This window comes from Rattus norvegicus, chromosome 19 (assembly GCF_036323735.1).
Source record: "Rattus norvegicus strain BN/NHsdMcwi chromosome 19, GRCr8, whole genome shotgun sequence".
NCBI classification, from domain to species: Eukaryota; Metazoa; Chordata; class Mammalia; order Rodentia; family Muridae; genus Rattus; species Rattus norvegicus.
This window is the reverse complement of record NC_086037.1, coordinates 54,341,582-54,360,071: the sequence shown is the minus strand read 5'-3', so window position 1 is coordinate 54,360,071 and position 18,490 is coordinate 54,341,582.

Sequence of the window (18,490 nt, the reverse complement as noted above, 5' to 3'; positions counted from 1 at the left end):
GAGACAGACACACAGAGATAGAGAGAGACAGACACAGAGAGACAGAAAGAGTCAGAAAGACAGACACATACACAGAGACAGAGAGACAGAGAAACAGACACAGAGAGACAGAGAGACAGAAAGAGACAGAGAGACAGACACACAGAGATAGAGAGGCAGAGAGAGACAGAGATCAGAAAGACAGAGAGACAGAGAGAAAGTATTTGAGATCCACAATGGAACCTTTCCTCCCAGAACCAAGAACCATGCACATATTGCAACATGGAAAACGGGGGCAAAGAGGTATCTGTCCGTGTTTGCTAACAAGTGGTTGCTGTGTCCATTGGCAGTGCAGTGGGCTGTGAAGGGCTTTGGGACCCACAAAGATCAAAGGCGCAGAGCTACATAAATGCCAGATGTTCCCAGTAGAAAGAAGGAGCCTGGTTCTCTCCTGGATTCTTTGAACGTCTAATAAAAGAACAAAGCTGGTGCAGCTGGCACAGACCTCGCCTTCCGGTTGGTGTGCTTCGGGGGCTGTGGTACCTTTTGAGGCCGCCTGCTGCGGAGGTGCACGCTTGCAGACCCACAGCTCCTGTTTCTGCACTGGTACTTTCCCACACATGTCGGGGTGACCTCCTGTAAGGAATCCACACGTAGGGTAAAACTTAGCTGGCTCATCTGGATGTCTCCCTTGATCGTCACAGAAAGCCAGTAAGAGTCAGACCTGAGGCGCTCCATGAACACAAGCGGTGTCAGTGACCAGAATCCTTCTCCCCAGCGCCCGAGCTCCTGTGGGTCATTTAGAGCCCTAGAGCCACGTGCTTGGCGTCTGGTGTTAAGACTGAACACATTTTACCACTATCCTTCAGCTTCACATGTTTGAAATCCAACATCGCGTCTCAGTGCCAAAGCTCTGGCAGAAGCTGTGTTGAGTTTCTCAGTGGAGCTATCGACCACATTGACTGAATCTGCGGCAACGTGTTTCTCCCCATCCGAAAGGGTAAAAATAACAGGAACAAGTTGTCGGAAATGAAATTTCAATTCATCCACGCCCTTTCTACACTTCTGCTGCGACTCCCAAGCAGGGATCGATAGTGTTTAGACAGCCAAGGAGATTTTTTCCCCTCTTAAAGCACCAGATCAATAGTTTAAAAAAAAAATCTTGCAGCCCTCTGTATGTGTTGTAGTAAATGTGAACAAATCAGAGGCCTTCGGCTAAAGCGATTGACTGAAGGCGGCGGCGGTCGGCGCTTTGTAACCAAGAGCGCATCAACACACAGGCGGTGACGAGCAATGAAACCCCGGCGCTTGCAGGGTTCCAATAGCAAGGATGGCTTCAAAGGGAATTCCTGTACCCAAAATGAACGGAGGTTGGGTGAGACACCTTTGAGAGCTGGGGATACAGTGCAAGGATCAGTGGCCCTCCTTCTCACTGGGTGACAGCACAGGTCCTGGAGCGCGCCCCAGGACACTTCTCCTTCTTCCCGCCCCTTGCTTTTTAAAACTTAAGCGTGTATTTAAAGTACCTGGCTGCCGGTCTTTTACCCCATCGACCCACATGTGTTCTTTCCACAGTGCGGTCACCTTTCCACCTGTTTCCTCTACCAGACTCGAGGACTGCATTTTTACCCACGATGCCTCTTACGTGCCTGGTTTCCTCATTTGTCACCACATATGTCCTCTGGGCCCTGTTTCTCTTCCTCTTTTAAATCCTGTTATTCATGTGAGAGAGAAATTTGGTCAAAGCTCAATTCTGACTTTCCTCAAATGGTTTACTCATGAGCAGTCTTTTTCCATTTATGAAAACTTCTATATTTTATTGAACCTTCCCACCCCCCAACTAAAGAAAATGCAGTACCCAGATATGTGAGTTAGGCTGAGATCTAAGGTTGGTCTTTCAGTTTCAAGACTGGGGAACCAAGAGGTTAGAGCCCTGACTGCGGGACTTCTGAGAAGCTGAAGACTTCCGAGGTGAACCATGGCAAAAAAAGTTCAAATCCTTCATCTCACTTGGAAAAGCCAACCCAGAGATTCAAAGACTGCCACATAGCTGGGCCTCTTTTGTGAAATAAGACAAAATACAACAACAACACCAACAGCAGCAGCAGCAGCAGCAGCAGCAGCAGCAGCAGCAGCAGCAGCAGCAGCAGCAGCAGCAGCAGTAGCAGCAGCTCTTCCAAGTCGTACAACCTAAAGGTGGATTCCGTGAACAGATGGACAACAGTCTTCATTATGGAAGATTTGTTATTCTTACCAAGGGCCACTGTGCCAACTTCTATATTAGAAACAAAATTCTGTCCAGGTCTAATGCTGAAGCAGAACACGGATAGCACAACAGGTGTTATGTTTTTTTTTCTTTTAATAGCGTTTATTCCACCCCCCCCCCCGTGGTAATAACCATTGAACTCATGGCTTCATGCACAATATGGTGGCTTGAATAGGTCCAGCCCCCACAGACTCTCGTGTTTGAACACTTGGCTCACAGGGAGTGGTACTATTAGGAGGTGTGGCCTTGTTGGACTGACTAGGTGTGGCCTTGTTGGAGGAAGTGTGTCACTGTGAGTGTGGGCTTTGAGCTCCCACCCAGTGTGACAGTCATTTCTGTTGCCTGCCGATCAAGATGTAGAATCGGAGGTCCTTCTCCAGCACCATGTCTGCCTGCATGACGCCGTGAAAATAATAAACCCCTCAAACTGTAAGCCAGCCCCATGATATGTTTTCCTTTATAATAGTTGCCGTGGTCATGGTGTCTCCTCACAGCAGTAAAACCCTAACATGCTCAGAGAGTGCTTTGCTGCCAAGACACCTCCCACCCCAAGACCAGTTTTGATAATATAGTTTCTTTAACTAGAGTTAGTTAAATATTTGTCTATAATCTTGAAGAAAAGGAACATCATTTCTCACCAGTTGTGCTATAGACCAAAGCTTAGAGTCACTTTCTGGTTGGCATGAGTCCTCAAGTCACAGACTTGTTCTCCACAGGGGTACTGGTATATATCCAAAGCACCCCCAAGAGAAGAGAGCTACAACAGTTACTTCAAAAGCTGAACATTGGGCAGTGGCTGCAGGGAATCTCTACCCTTGGGGGGTGTTTCTAAAGATAGGAAAAGAGAAGCTAGCTGGGTGTGGTAACACCAGTGTGTCTGTCTGTGTGTGTGTGTGTGTGTGTGTGTGTGTGTGTGTGTGTGTATAAAATGAGATTGTGAAGCTAGCGTCATGGTGGCTACAGCAAGATCTTGTATCAAAGTAAACCAAACCAAATCACAAACAGAGATCAGAGAAACAGACTTAATATTAATTTATTCAGCAAGTCATAAGTTCTGGGAACCCGGTACATAGCAAATGAAATGAAAATGTACAATAATAAACACAACTGTGGGGGGACCCCACATTCCTCCTGTAGGTAGCCTCACGTAGAGCACAGCATTGTAACCACTAGCTTCTCTCTGGTTCCTCTCTCTCTCTCTCTCTCTCTCTCTCTCTCTCTCTCTCTCTCTCTCTCTCCCTATGTATACATGTGCAGAGGACCACCTTAGGTGCCATTCCTCAGGAGCTGTCACCTCCTGTCACCTAAGACAGGTTCCCATTGGCCCGGGGCTTGCTGATTCAGCTGGGCTGTCTGTCCAGGGAACACCAGGGCTCAGTATATCTCTGCATCCTTAGGGCTGGATTCACCTGAGCATACAGCACCAAACCTGACTTTTTAAAATGTGGGTTCCGGGGCCAGCATTTAGTTCTCCATTCTTGCACAGTAAACACTTTATTGACTGAGTTAGCTCCTCAGTATTAGCATGCTTAAACTTTAAGTCTACATTGCTGTAAGGGGCTCTGAAATGTGAAAAGGCTTGGGGCACGGGGGTGGTGGTGGTGGTGTTGGTGTTGGGGGGGGTTCCATCCACTCTTCCCTCTCAGTTTTCTGCATTCTAAGGGGTACCCTTGTTCTCTGGCCATCTGGCTTGGCTAGTGCAGAGAGCAGCAGCAGCAGACCAGAGGGACGGAAGACTGCACAATGTGCATGTTGCCCTCAGCTTCTGACCTGGGAGGTCCCCAGGAGTGACAGAGATGCCTCACTCAGGGTTCTTGCGTGCAGTCACCCCTTTGACCATTTCCACCCTGCTCCCTCCCATGGCCCTTGAGGTCTGGAAGTGGCCATGGCACTCTGGGCACAGCATGGCATTTTGTAGCTTCCTCACAACCACGCCCACATCTCTGTGGGATACGCCACAGATTATTCTGCGCATGCGCACCACTAAGTCCCCGCTTACGCTCACCAATGACGGAAACTGGGTGGGAAATCTTGCTAGCAGTTGTATTCATGCTTCCAGAGATACTTAACAAAATCCCACAACCAGGTGGCTTAAAACGGATGTGTGGTGTCACCACTCCAAAAGGTCAGAGGTCTGTGATCAAGGTGTCTGAAGAGTTGCTCTGTCGGAGGGTGCCCTCTCCTCCCTTGGTGCCGACTCACCACTCCTAAGTCTGTCTTTGTCTTTCTATGGCGTCCTCCATGGATGCATGTCCGTCTCTCCGTTTCTCCTGTCATTACTATCTTGATGACAGGGAAACTTGGAAGTAGACATGCCCACAGGGAGAATTCTATTTGGGTGACAGGAGTAAATGTAAGAGCCCAGAGGGATATGCCAAACGACGCTAAATATTGCTAGAGAATCAGCCAAACTAGGGAAGGCCTGGAACGGATTTCCCCTCCCAGCCATCGGAAAGAACCAACCTTGATCTCAACCATTTTATACCCAGTGTGGTGAGAGTATATTTTAACTTTAAGCCACTTTATCTGACCCCATCTTAACTAATTATTACCACAATAACCCAGCTTCTGAATAAGGTCACATTTTTGGGTCTTGGGGGTTGGTACTACACATATGAATTTGGGGGAGGGGTGGGACCCAGTTTAATTCAAGCAGTGAAGTACGTTAAAGTATCTTCCACTTCACAAAAGGAAAAAGAAATCACTTTTGACCTTACTCACTCAGTCTCTGTCTCTCCTTCTGACCTCAAGTCACTTGTCTTGCTGAATAAATGGGCCCTCCTGTGTTTGATCAACCTGATGCCAGAGGCTACGTCTAGAATACCGCTCCAACCCGCTGCCAAATCACTTTCTGTCCTTGGATTCCGAGACTCTGCCTCAGGTTCCTCCAGTTCTTTTGGCTGCTCCTTACAGTCCTTGGTACACACTCCTCCCGCCTGTGCCTGAACGGGTCCCTAAGATTCTTTTCTGTCCTCTTCTTTCTTATCCTGTAACATCTAAGGGCCCTTCCATCATCTTGCCATCAACTACCATTCAGAATTCCTCCAGCATAGAATCTCTGGCCTGGCTTTGCCTTCTCGATGGTTGTGCTGCCCTGACCGTTTCTGTAATTCAACATCTCCACCAGGAAACCTGTAATTCTCTATTCCAGAGCTCCTCCTCTTGTGCCGATCGTTTATCTCACATACAAATAGCTGTGTGCTTGATGCTGTCCGTAAAAAGAACCATCACCTGCTTTGTTTGTTAAAGTCCAAGAATCTGGTGCTGTCTTAATATAATCTGCCTGTCAATCTGTCTGTCTGTCTGTCTGTCTGTCTGTGTCTATCTGTCTGTGTCTATCTGTCTCTGCCTGTCTGTCTGTCTCTCTCTCTCTCAGTCTCCTTAACCTGATAATTTGCAAAATTCTTCCCACCATATTTTTCTTTTTTTTTTAAAAGAATTTTTATTTATTTTATTTATATGAGTACACTATCACTGTCTTCAGACACACCAGAAGAGGGCATTAGATCCTGTTACAGATGGTTGTGAGCCACCATGTGGTTGCTGGGAATTGAACTCAGGACCTCTGGAAGAGCAGTCAGTGCTCTTAACCACTGAGCCATCTCTCCAGCCTCCGCCCCAACCCCTCACCATACTTTCTAAATAAAGCTTCCGTTGCTTCCTTTACCTCCATCCATACTATCGATATGATCCAGGCATTGATTGGTTCAAAGTCTTTCAATCACTCTCTATTGAGGTCATGATAAAGTTTAGGTCAAATGGCTCAGGAGGGCTTCTTTAATCCGGGCCATGTTTCTGACCATCTCCTCTATCTTCTTCCTTCCATAGCTCTACTGGGGTCTGCTGCCATGCTTCTACCCCATCTTCTGCTGCCTGCATCGGTCCTCTCCCTCTTCTCATCATCCTCAGGCTGGTGATGCGGGTCCCAGTTGGTCCCTCAGGACTCAGAGTAAATACAATGTCTCATGGGAAGCCCTTTCTGGTTCCCAAGACCTGGGTTCTTCCTCTGAGAACCTGCTTCTATCCTGTCATCACACCGCATTAGAATCATGCGAACACGTGTCCACATCCTCCTTTAGAAGACCATCAAGGGACTGTGCTTTCCTAGTTAGCCATCTTGTCTCAGATTAACAGACAACTACCTGTCATACAGTGAGGCCGAATTATAGTGACTGAGAGAATGGAGACCAGCTCGCTAATGACTCTAGAAGGAAATCACTGTCACCAGGACTGGGATACTCAGTCTCTATGACAGGCACACTCTTTCCTTATGGATAGACTGACATAAGAGACTGAAGAGGTCTGTAAGGTGACAAAGCAAAGGACCCTGAAATTACCCACTTGAATGGCAACTGGTTTAGACAGAAGCCTGGAGATAGCTCAGATAGTTAAGATCTTAACTGTGGAGTTGAGGCTCTCAGTCTATTGGCCAAGCTCTCTCTTCTGGACATCTCTGGAAGGGCTCTGGGTGCCTCTTGCTAACTCTATTTTCCCTCTACATCTACAACTGTTGAGGTTTTTCCTCCCTATGTTATTTGGTCTAATCCATCCTGGCCTGCTGGAGAGCTGCTTTGTCATGAGTTAAGCTCTACCCAAGCAATCTTTCTTATTTTAAGTTCTAAGGGACGCCTCTCCCTCCTCTTCAATCCCTTTGAACTTGCGGACCCTCTGCTGCTTAGAGGCACAGTGGATCGCAAATCAAGAAAGATTTTATGGAGACGACTGCTTTCAGTCCACTCTTGATTCTGATGAATGGTGATGGGCTGTATTCTAGGATACAGAGGAGAAATAAAACTTTCGAACTAGGATTTGGAGGCTAGAATTTGTCTAGAGAGGCAGTAGGGGCACTGACAGGTGTCTGAATCTCGGAATGACAGCAAAATTTGCTTCAGGGCTGAAGGGATGGTTTATTTATTATGTAAATATGAGCGTATCCCCAGAATCCACCTAAATGCCAGATATGCATGGTGGCTTGCCCGTAATCCCAGCACTCCAAAGACAGAGACAGGGTCCTCAGAGCAAACCGCCTAGGTACACTAACTGTGGGTGAACTCTGGGTTCATCTGGGAGACTTTATCTCAATGAGTACTGTAGAGATAGCTGTCTCAGTGAGCAAGGTGAAGAGTTACCAAGGCAGGCCTAAACCTCAAGCGCACACATGCACACACACGTGCACACACACATGCACACACACACATACACATTCAAACACACACACATGTGCACACACACACTCAAAAACACACACATACACACACATGTGCGTGCACACACACACAAACACACACATGCACTGTACCACACTTCCTCACCTTCATCTCTACAGAAACAAACATGCATACATACACCTACGTACATTACATATAGATACGTGTGAGAAAAAATTGCTTCAGATTAGCCTGACCTTCATGCATAAGAGATAGGGAGCCAGGACTAGGAAGAAAAGGGAGAGACCTAGACAGCTACACAGGAGTTAGGCGATGACTCTTCTTAAAGAAAGAGTCAACTGAGTAGAGCAATAGCCGAGAAATTGATTTCTTTGCTAGTGTTACAGTATAATATTTAATCCAATATGTGAACATACCCTGTAGAGAGGTTTGTGGAGCACTAGTTAAAAGCAAACGAAAGGCCTCAGGATCTGAAGACTTAGCTCCTAAATGAAGACTGGGGGTGGGTGAGATCTAAAGGGGACAGTACCACCTGTGGGATGGCCTATTTTCTTTACAAACCAGGTTGAGTGTTTAGATCAGGTATTCCTCAGTGGTCTTCAGGAATTATCTTGTTGGCTTAGAGCAGTATGAGGTACCGTCAAGTGTCTGGGACTTGGAAATGTTTTCGCTCTAAACAATCCCTCTGTGTCGAGGAGTCACCCGCACCTTTAGGCTAATTCGTCACACTTTTCTTTGTAACCACAAAGGTTAAAAGTGAGATGGGGTAGGAGAAGATTTTGGATCGGGGGAAGGTAAGCAGCCCACTCCTAGCAACCCACTGAGAGTTGCAAGCCTTCCCCTGTCGCTGTTCCCAGGGATCTTGTCCTGGAAGGGAAGGGCGAGGCGGGCGGTTACCGTGGGGTGGTTACAAGTGGGTGCCGCTCTTGTTACGTTGGAAAACACTTTTTGATGAACAGTCATTTCCTGCCACTGCCAGAGGGTGTTGATAATGAGCAAATTACCTTGTACTCCCTCTGGTGTGGATGTGAAATTGCCTGTTAATAGAGTTGCTAATGCTACCGGGTTAGCATGTGATTGTTCTATTTTAAGCCAATTTAAGTTATATTTGGGGAGTAGCCAATGAGACACCTCGCTAAGAATGCGCCCCTGACTGCAGCATTTAATATTGAGGAACCTGCCTCACCCACAGATGTAGCCAGGAGTGGAAAGTGCTGAGCATTAACACGCAGTATTTTAATATAATGTCTTTTTTTTGGGGGGGGTAGGCACAAGAGTGGTCTCATTAGGCAGATACCAAATGTTTTCATCCTGGGCTAGGACCCATTTTCCAACCCCAATCATACAGAGTGTCATCAGCCAATGGCATACTCTGTTTAATCTAACAATGGGTTAATATTGGTCATTTCATTAATGCTTGTTATGTGGCGAACGCTTATGAGAAAATGAAGTGTTCAGATATTAGTTGAAAGGAGCAAACGAGGTGAGAAAACTCCCCGTGTTCCATGCTCTGCTGGGCTAATTAAAGGCACAGGCCCATTAATGAAAGTGGGAGTGGCTTTGATTTGCTGAAGACGCTTGCCTTGGGCAGCTGATGTGTCCCAAAGCATCTACGGTGTTGTGAAGTCCAGGGGGTGGGGGGGCAGAGAACACAGTTTTTCCATCTCCCACACTGTCTAGCCCCGTCGTCACCTGGCTCCCATCCCCCTGACGTGCCTGTTGCCACCTGGCACCTGGTGGGTAAATTGAGAGTGTTCCTCCAGACAGTCTCTTGACTAATCAGGACGTCCTTGAACAAAGCACACGCTGTTGATGTGTGGGTTTTGTGTTTTATTGGCTTTCATGTTTTAAATATGAATCTCATTACGGAGAAGGGAACAGGTATGAGGGACGGGAAAGAAAGCGCCGTTGACGGGATACAGAAAGGTTCAGCGTGAGCCGCTCTGGTTTGGATTAATTGGGTTTGGCACCATGAGGGGTCTCGTCACCTGATCAGTTTACAGAACTGGAGAAATCAGGGGTGTGGAAGGTGCCGTTGCCTAACAGAACCCCAGCCTAACTCCCTGCCAGAATACCTCCCAAGGGAAATTGAGGCCCAGCATCTCTAATTTGCCATGGAAAATTCACCCCTAACGATCTTCCACTCATTCGACAAACATGGTGAGAGCTGTCGTGTGCCAGGCTGGGCACAAACGACTGGAACAGGATCCCTGAACAATGGATCAGCGTGTTGTGGGGAGACAGTGGCACTTAAAGTGAAAAGACATGGTGCTGAAGCAGGCTGGGGAGAGAGTGGGCACTTAAAAAAACTTTCAGTGTTGATCATTCTCTGTGGGCACACAAGGTCCTCACAGTGAGGGTCAAACTTCACAAATATTAGTTTATTAGTTCTTTTAATAATCTTCAGAGGGGACAGGGAGATGGCTAAGCCACCAATCAAATGCCTGCTTTGTAAGCATGAGGATCTGAGTTTGATCCCCAGAATGTGAAAGTGTTGGGCGCCTGAGACAGCTCAGTCCATAGAGCTCACTGGCCAGTCTGCATAGCCATTTTGGTGAGCACCACATCGTTGAGAGACCAGGTAGATGGTGCCTGAGGAGCTACACCTGATTCTGGTGTGCACTCATCACACACACACACACACACACACACACACACACACACACACACACGCCTGCACACACGCACACACGCAAACACACATTATGCAATGCACACACATATACACACATACACATACATATATATACACACATGCACATATATACAGACATATGCATATATATATGCACACATGCACACATATACAGACACATGCATATATATGCACACATGCACATACACACATACACATAAGCACACATGCACATAACACAACATACACACATACTTGCACCACATGCACACACATATACATGCACACATGCACATATACATACATACACACCTGCATACACACTTGCACACGCATGCACACATGTGCACACACACAAATATGTACACATGGATGTACACACACATACACTCATACTTGCACACACTCGCACACACATGTACATACATACACATGTACACATGGACACACCCCTTCATGGGCAGATACTTCTATCTTATTCATTCTCTAGGAGAGAAAGGTAAAGTACAGAGAGGTTGGGAGACTTGCACTAGATCACACAGCTCCTTAGCTCTGATCTGGGCTCTCCCTCTGGCATCCATATTTAGTCACCGTATGCTGCGCTCCTTGTGAACCAGTCTCTGGATCATGAATGGGCAGCATTCAAGGAGATGGAAGAAAGGGCACGAATCAGATAGGGCATCAGAAACTGTTCTGGTGCAGGGACAAGCTTGCCCAAAGGCACATGTCCTACGAGGAGAGCCCCAGAACTCAGAGTGGTGGGACAAGGAGGCATATTTAGAATCAAGGGTTGATCCTGGGGAGGGGTAGGTATAAAGGGGAACTGGTAAAGAGGGCTGAGGAACGCACTGAAGGAAAACCAGAAACAGGGTCTTGGCAGAGGGGAGAAGGCAGCAGGGTGGGGTGATAGCTATGGCAGAAGGCGAGAGAGAGAGAGAAAGAGAGGGAGAGAGGGAGAGAGGGAGAGAGAGAGAGAGAGAGAGAGAGAGAGAGAGAGAGAGAGAGAGAGGACTGGAAGGGGCAACTATAGTAAGAGTGGCATGTGTGTTCTTCTAGATTCTGTATGTGTGTGTATACATGTATGAATGTGTGTATGTGTGTATATGAATATGTGTGTGAGTGTATGTATGCATGAGTGTATGAGTGTGTGTGTATGTGTGTGTGTATGTGTGTGTGTGTCATGTGTGTATGTGAAAGTGTGTGTGAGTGTGAATCAAGGGGACAGCCTTAACTGTTGTTCCTCCGAAGGCCCTGTTCAGTTTGTTTATTGCGATGGGGTCTCACCCCGGGCTGAGATTTGCTGGTTCAGCCTAGGAATCCTCCTGTTGCCATCTCCTCAGCGGAGACGACCACACCCAGCTTTTTAACGTGGGTGCCGATCAACCTCAGGTCCCCAGACGAGCTCAGCGTTCACTTTATAGACTGAGCCCTCACCTCCCCGTCCCCTTCCTGAATGTCTCACAATAAAGGGAGAGGGGACACAAAGGAAAGGAGTGAGAGAAGAAGGCAAACCTCATGGAGTCAGGGGGGGACAGCAGGCAGAAACCGTGAAGGGCTGAGTGCAGGGAGCTGAGCCCAGCAGAGGCTGGAAACCTTTTCCATGGCCCCTTCTCACTCCTGTGCACCCAAGGGAGCAAAAGGCAATTACAGCTTCTCCCAGGCAGCGAAGTGGATGATGCAAAGGTGCAGATTTAACACAGGGCCATCAAGGAGGATCGGGACTCGGACCGTCCCGCCTATCCTAAGTCAAGCACCAGGCAAGAACAGACTCTTGGAGGGTTTGTTGAATAAATTGGTCTTATTTACATTTTTATTGTGAATATTATAGAAAAGAATATGGCACTGATTTTAAAACACTTGGAGATGCAGTCATAAAAAAAAGCGCCTAAAATTTTATGGCCTGCAAGTCATTTTAGGAAATGTTGCGAACACATATATGCATCCCGCCCCGGGCCGTGAGGTAATAGGACCATTACAGGATTCCTCATTGGGCCGTCCAGAAAGTTTCCATTCTCACATTCGTTACTTTACAGATGTATTCTGTGTTTTATTAAAGCTGGGGAAAAAATAAATGGTTTCTGAGGCATAGGATATAGTTAAGGGTGTTAAGAAAATGTAAAACAATTTTACTAGTGTCTTGACTACTAATTTGGATAAATGTTTATTCTCGAAATGTTCCAACATTATCTTTCTTCCCCTGGAAAGGTCAGGCACATGCCACTAAAAAAACACATTTAGTGCATATGAGAATATTTTTCAAGTGATTTATTGGGGGTAATGCATGGACTATGTATTTAAATATATCTCTCATTTCCAGTAATGCTACAACCTCATTAGAAGCGACTTGGCTCATTGCTTAAGCAAAATGATTTAGCTGTTTAGGACTTCTCATTTTAAAAATAGGCCATTTTCTTCTAATAGTTTACCAGAATTGGGGAGCTATTTTTAGAATTGGGCAGTAGCCCGGGCAAGGGCATAGCCATGAGCCTTAGGGAATTCTTCCAGAAGTTGTGTCTGTTGGATATGGTAGTTCACTTCTCTCCTTTCCAGATTCTCCAGAGGAGAGGGAGTCTTTACTTTCGGGATTAAGGCATGGCACTTTTCTTGCGCGCGTGCGTGCGTGTGTGTGTGTGTGTGTGTGTGTGTGTGTGTGTGTGTGTGTGTGTCAGGGGTTGCTGTAGAAAGAGAGACTGTGTTCTGGTCTCAGTGGCTGACACCCTGCTAGTGAGGTTCAGGGCTTAGAATGTTGTTTAGGCTCCTTGGGGACATCGGAGGACCATTTGAAGTGTTTAGAAATGGAGACTTGCTAACTTGCTGCACGTTAATCCAAAGTCCACTCAGGGTGGGCTGCTCAAATGCCATTAGCATCAACATGGACATGAAGCAGGACAACCTCTCAGGGAGCAGACATGTCACCAATACAGCTAAATGTGCTTCCCCCTTTCCCCAGTCCCTGCCTCTCCCTTGAGGTAACCACCCTAGATTTTTATTTATGTCTTGGGGGCTGAGGAGATGGGTTAGTGGATAAAGCGCTTACCACGGAGGTGTGAGAACTAGAGTTCAGATTCCTAGAGGAAGTTGGCGACCAGGTAAAAGCCAGCAGACATGGCGTCTGCCTGTAATCTCATCATTCAGGGGGTGGGTGGGGCAGGGGTAGTGGCAAGGTAGTTAGCCGGACTATCCAAGTCACTGAGTTCGTATGAGACCCTGCCTCAGTGTACCCACTTTTTCAGTTGAGAAAGATATCCATGGTCAACTTTGGGCCTCCACACACACTAGTGAGCACATGTGTGAACACACACGCACACACACACACACACACACCTTATCATACACACACGCAGAAAATACCCTTGTATTGCATATCTACATAGGTTCCTAAGGGAAGAGAGAAATCTCTCTCTCTCTGCCCTGTCTCCCTTACTATTTCTCCCCTCCAGCTTTTTAAACGCTGCCTAGAAGATCTGCAAACATCCTCAGTTGTTTCCTTCCATGTCATGATCTAAAGTGGTCTCTTACAGAATGTTAAAAACGTTACCATAGACTCTAGTTGGTTTGAGTCTGAGGAAGCCAGCGTTTTTATTTATTGTCTTAATTGCTTTCCTTCTCAGAAGTTACTTATTAGGATGGGACAAAAATCCCCAAAAAGCACACTGGGACAGCAATTTCCTCTCTCAGGGTTAAATTATTAGGGGAGAACAGAAGCAGTGCACAGTGAGGTCTGTGTAAGGATGCTAACAGCAGAACTCCTCAAATACAACAATGAGCAAGTTCCTCAAGGAGAAATAATCACGTTTCCAAAAGCCATTGGTTAGCTCACTGTGCAGTTAAAAATGCAAGAGGATGTGAGTGCTGTAGGAGTGAAGGACACAGTTATGTAAAGCGGACACAGACCACTGTATTTCAGGACCATCTGAGTTTTATGAAGTAACTTCTGTATTTATATGAAATGCCATGGATGTTAATACACTGGACTTATAAGCAGTGGCAAAGTTTTAGATGATTATTAGTTAGATGAAGTGAAGAATAACTTGTTACACCCTATTTGCTAAGGCTAAAAAGTTTGGATATACGACTTCTGGGTATAAACCCAGACAAACCAGACAGCAATACCTGTTCCTTCATGGTAATTGAAGCATGAGTCACACTAGTCAGGCGACAGATCAACCACCAATGGATGAATTGACAGACAATGGATACACACACATACACATACACACAACACGTGTCATGTGTATATATGCACACACATGTAATGTGTATATATACACACATACTCACACACACACGTGTTATGTGTATACACACACTCACACACATGGGTTATGTGTATATACACACACATGCTCACACACACGTGTTATATGCATGCACGCACTCACACACATGGGTTATGTGTATATACACACTCACACACATGTTATGTATATATATAATACACACACTCACACATATGTGTTATGTGTATATATACACACACGTGTATATATATACACACACACTCACACAGTGTTATATGTATATATATACACACACACACGTGTTATGTGTACATATACACATACACACACCTACCCAGATACACACACACACACACACACACACACACACACACACCCATTCAGCTATAAAGGAAAATAGAATCATGTTTTCACGAAATGAGTTGGGATGGGTTCAACATGTTAGGATCAACGAGAGGAGAGTGAGCAGGTGATAAGAGAAACGTGTATCACACGTGCGCATGAAGATGTCACAATGAGACCTGCTAATTTGCATAATTAATATGCGCTAATGAGAACACTGTTGTTAGAGGGTGAGAGCTTGAAGAGTTGTGACATTGCCTATATTCCATTATTCCTCTGTCTTTGGAAAAAAATCATAGATTGACAGCTAGTATGAAGACGTTTTTTTAACCCTCTGTTGTGTTCTCTGAGGGTGGGAACTGATTTTATGTTAACTTAAAAAAAACCCCCACACAAACAGAATTATACACAGACCACCCCGCACCCCTTACAGCCTTCCGTAAAATGCAAAACCAAGCTTCTGTGTTACACTGATCTATTCAAGAGTATGGAGTGCCTCACCATCACGCACTAACTGCCACCCCCATGCTGCCAGGCAGCTCAATATTTTTAATTCCGTGTGTCACTCTAATATCCCCGAGTGGGAGAGAGTATATGGTGTCAGGTATAGTAATTACCAAGGCCTCTCCTTTATTTGGTAAAAAGCTGGCCAAATATTTTCATTTTATAGTCCGTGGTCTCTCGGAGCCTTGGAGAATAATGGCCGGTAGTTCTTCAAGTTCATTAACCGATTCCCTCAAGGCTGGGGAGTGTGCATTATCCGGCCCGCTGTTTTACATATCGCGCCATGTTTTCGAGTATTCCCTTACCTGGTTTTATTTCAACATCTATATTTAAAGATCTTCATTACTTCCTAATTATCTATTCTCCCGTTCTTTATTTTTCTTGTTAAAGACTAATTTAAAAGAGCAGTGCAGTCTCCCTGCCACTCAGTCATCATTAATTTCTCTCCCCCTTTTATTTATTAGTCCAGCTATTTTATCACCCATGCCCGTCTCCCCCTCCCCAGCCCAGGCCTTGCCTCTAACCTCCTTGGTGGCATTAACACATTTGGCTTCCTCTTCTGCTCTTCTCTTTCTTCCCTCGGTGAGCCTCAGAAAGCCCGTGTTTCACTCTCCCCTCTTCCCCTCTCTCCCTCATCCTTTATTTCTGCTTTCTTCCACCTTAGATCTTTTCAGAATTCTTTGTCGAGCTGCTCCTTGCATTTTTCATTCAAGGCATCTTGGGCTTTGTGGCTTAACTGTGACTTGAAAACTTTGTGCCCTTGCCTGGCGTGCTCTCTCTGGGTTTCTTAATTCGCCCAAATTGGATTTCTGAAAACCCAGAATTGGAGCGAGTTCCTTCATGTTTTCAATACAGAGATCAGGGCTTTCACCTGGCCAGCGCATCTCGTGGTCAACAGCATCAAAGACCCTTCTGGGCAGGAGGGAATCGGGATCCAGGCAAGGTCACTACTCATGCCTGGGGCAGGATATAGACATTCTTACACCCAAATGGATCCTCTACCAAAAGCTTAAGTGAATTAGCGGTCCCGATTGTTGACCTCTGACCTAGTTTTCTGGGCTGGGAACATGCAGTGAAAGGCACACGACCTCCTGTCTGAGGGTGAGTCAGGGAATGTTGGTCACGAGTTGAGTTCGTCTTAGTCAGTGGCCGAGGAAGCAAGTTTAGATGCATCAGCTCACTGTTTCCCTGTTGACAGCGTGTAGACAGACATTGGGGACCTTGGGACAGCTGCCCTTCAGCCTGCAGAAGCCATGAAGGCACGTTCTCCAGGTATCAGGAGAAGAGCTGCCACAAAGCTGCAGCTAGCTGACAAGCCCCCATGGGGGGTGACTCCCCTAGCTGGAAGATGGGGCCATACACTGGTGGTAGCAGGGCCCACTCTGGCAGTGCAAGGCGCCTCTGTGGGAGAGCTTTGCGCTGTGTTTCCCTGTTGTAACGTGCTACAGTTGAAGTGCCCCTTCTCCTTTTACAGATGCTGGGCCCACGTACCAAAATGAAGGTTCCTCCTGCTGCCCCACCCCTCCGAGCTCTGTCTCTCTCTCTCTTTTTTTTTTTTTTCCGGAGCTGGGGACCGAACCCAGGGCCTTGCGCTTGCTAGGCAAGCGCTCTACCACTGAGCTAAATCCCCAACCCCCGAGCTCTGTCTCTTGCTGAGTCCTTCACCCTTCAGATGTCATTCCAGTAGCTTGCTTCCTGAAGCACCTGAACTGACAGAGCTGAGTCTCCTTTCAACCTCGATAGCCCTCTTCTACCTCTGCGTTCATCCTGCCGGGCACAAGTCCGGCTGTGTGCGCTTTTCTCATTGCTTTGTGGAGAACTCGAATGCTGTGCAGGCACTGGATACATTCCAGACCTAAAGAGAAGTGGAATTAGGGGTCACCTCCAGTTTGGGATTATGCTTGCCATCAACTTCATTCGTTAATGGGGCTAGCTCATCTGACTGCAGTTGGATGAAATTGGACAGTTCCCGGGAAAAGAGCTTGTACTTAAACCGGAGCATCACTAGGTGATGCTGCTGCCCCACACAAAGGCTGCAGCGGGGCTAGGCTCGGTCAGAGTTGGTGGCTTGGGGTTCTACCTTCCTCTGGCTGGGTATGGACTGCCGGTCTGCATCCTAGTCCAGAATCCTGTTCATCTCCAGGCACGGGATTCAGACCTCTAGAAGAACATATTAAATCAGTCTTGACTCTCACAGAAGGTGTGTGTGTGTGTGTGTGTGTGTGTGTGAGAGAGAGAGAGAGAGAGAGAGAGAGAGACAGAGAGAGAGACAGAGACAGAGAGACAGAGAGACAGAGACAGAGATAGAGGGGGGAGGAATGGGAGTGGGAAGGGGAGGAGAAGAGGGAGAGGGATAGAGCTCACACGTGTGTGTGTGTGTGTGTGTGTGTGAGAGAGAGGGGGGGGCGAGGGGGGAGAAAAAAATTGAGAGCCCTTGGATTGACTCAGAAACTGACTGTCTAAGTGTTTAACACTCACCCTATACTTCTGGATGGACAAAACATTAAAAGTTCAACAATATCTTTACCCTTTGCTTCTGGATATGGGAGAAAGAACAACACCGCAGGCTTTATCTAGACTCCCTCAAGAAGCATGGTCAAGCATGGCTTGTGTTGGAGAACATGGGGACGGAACGCAGGGAGCCTGGACCACTCATCTGCTTCGCTCTCCATCTTCTCTGCTGCATTCAGAGCAGGAAGGCCTCTCGCCAGGCTTCTGGCTTCAGTGCCGACATCTTTGATGCCGCTACGTTAGTCTACACTGGCAGTCAGCAATCTGCAAGCGTACCACCTGTCCCGTGAGCCCTCATAGAGAAGCTGCTGAAGGGACTGAAACTTTAACCTTACACGTCACCCCACGCCCATCGACCAGAGCCGTCCACGCACACGCTCTGCTCGGAGCAGTGGCGTTGACATGTTGACGAATCTGTGCTTTAAGAAGAATTTGTTTTCTTCTACAGGAAATAACTCTTCGGTGGTATAGAAAATGAGTTCATATTATTCATGTCTCCATTAAGGCGTCTCTATAGCTGCCAGCCTGATCTTTATGCTTTTTTTTTTTAAACCAGTGTTCTAGTCTGTTTTGCCCCCACTCTTCATGAGTAGTAGTTTGGAATTCCCCAGAAGACTTCTGGCTCAGTATATTATAGGGAGACATTAGGATGTCAGTATCAACCTTTTTAAAGAAAGCTTTGGGTCGGGGCAGTGGCTCAGCCAGGAATGTATTTGCTGCATGACCACAAAAACCCACGCTTGGATCCCCAGCGTCTATGTAACCATCAGGCATGGTGGTGTGTGTCTGTAATTCCAACACCAGGGAGGCAGACACAGACAGCATGGTCCCGGGAGCCTACAGC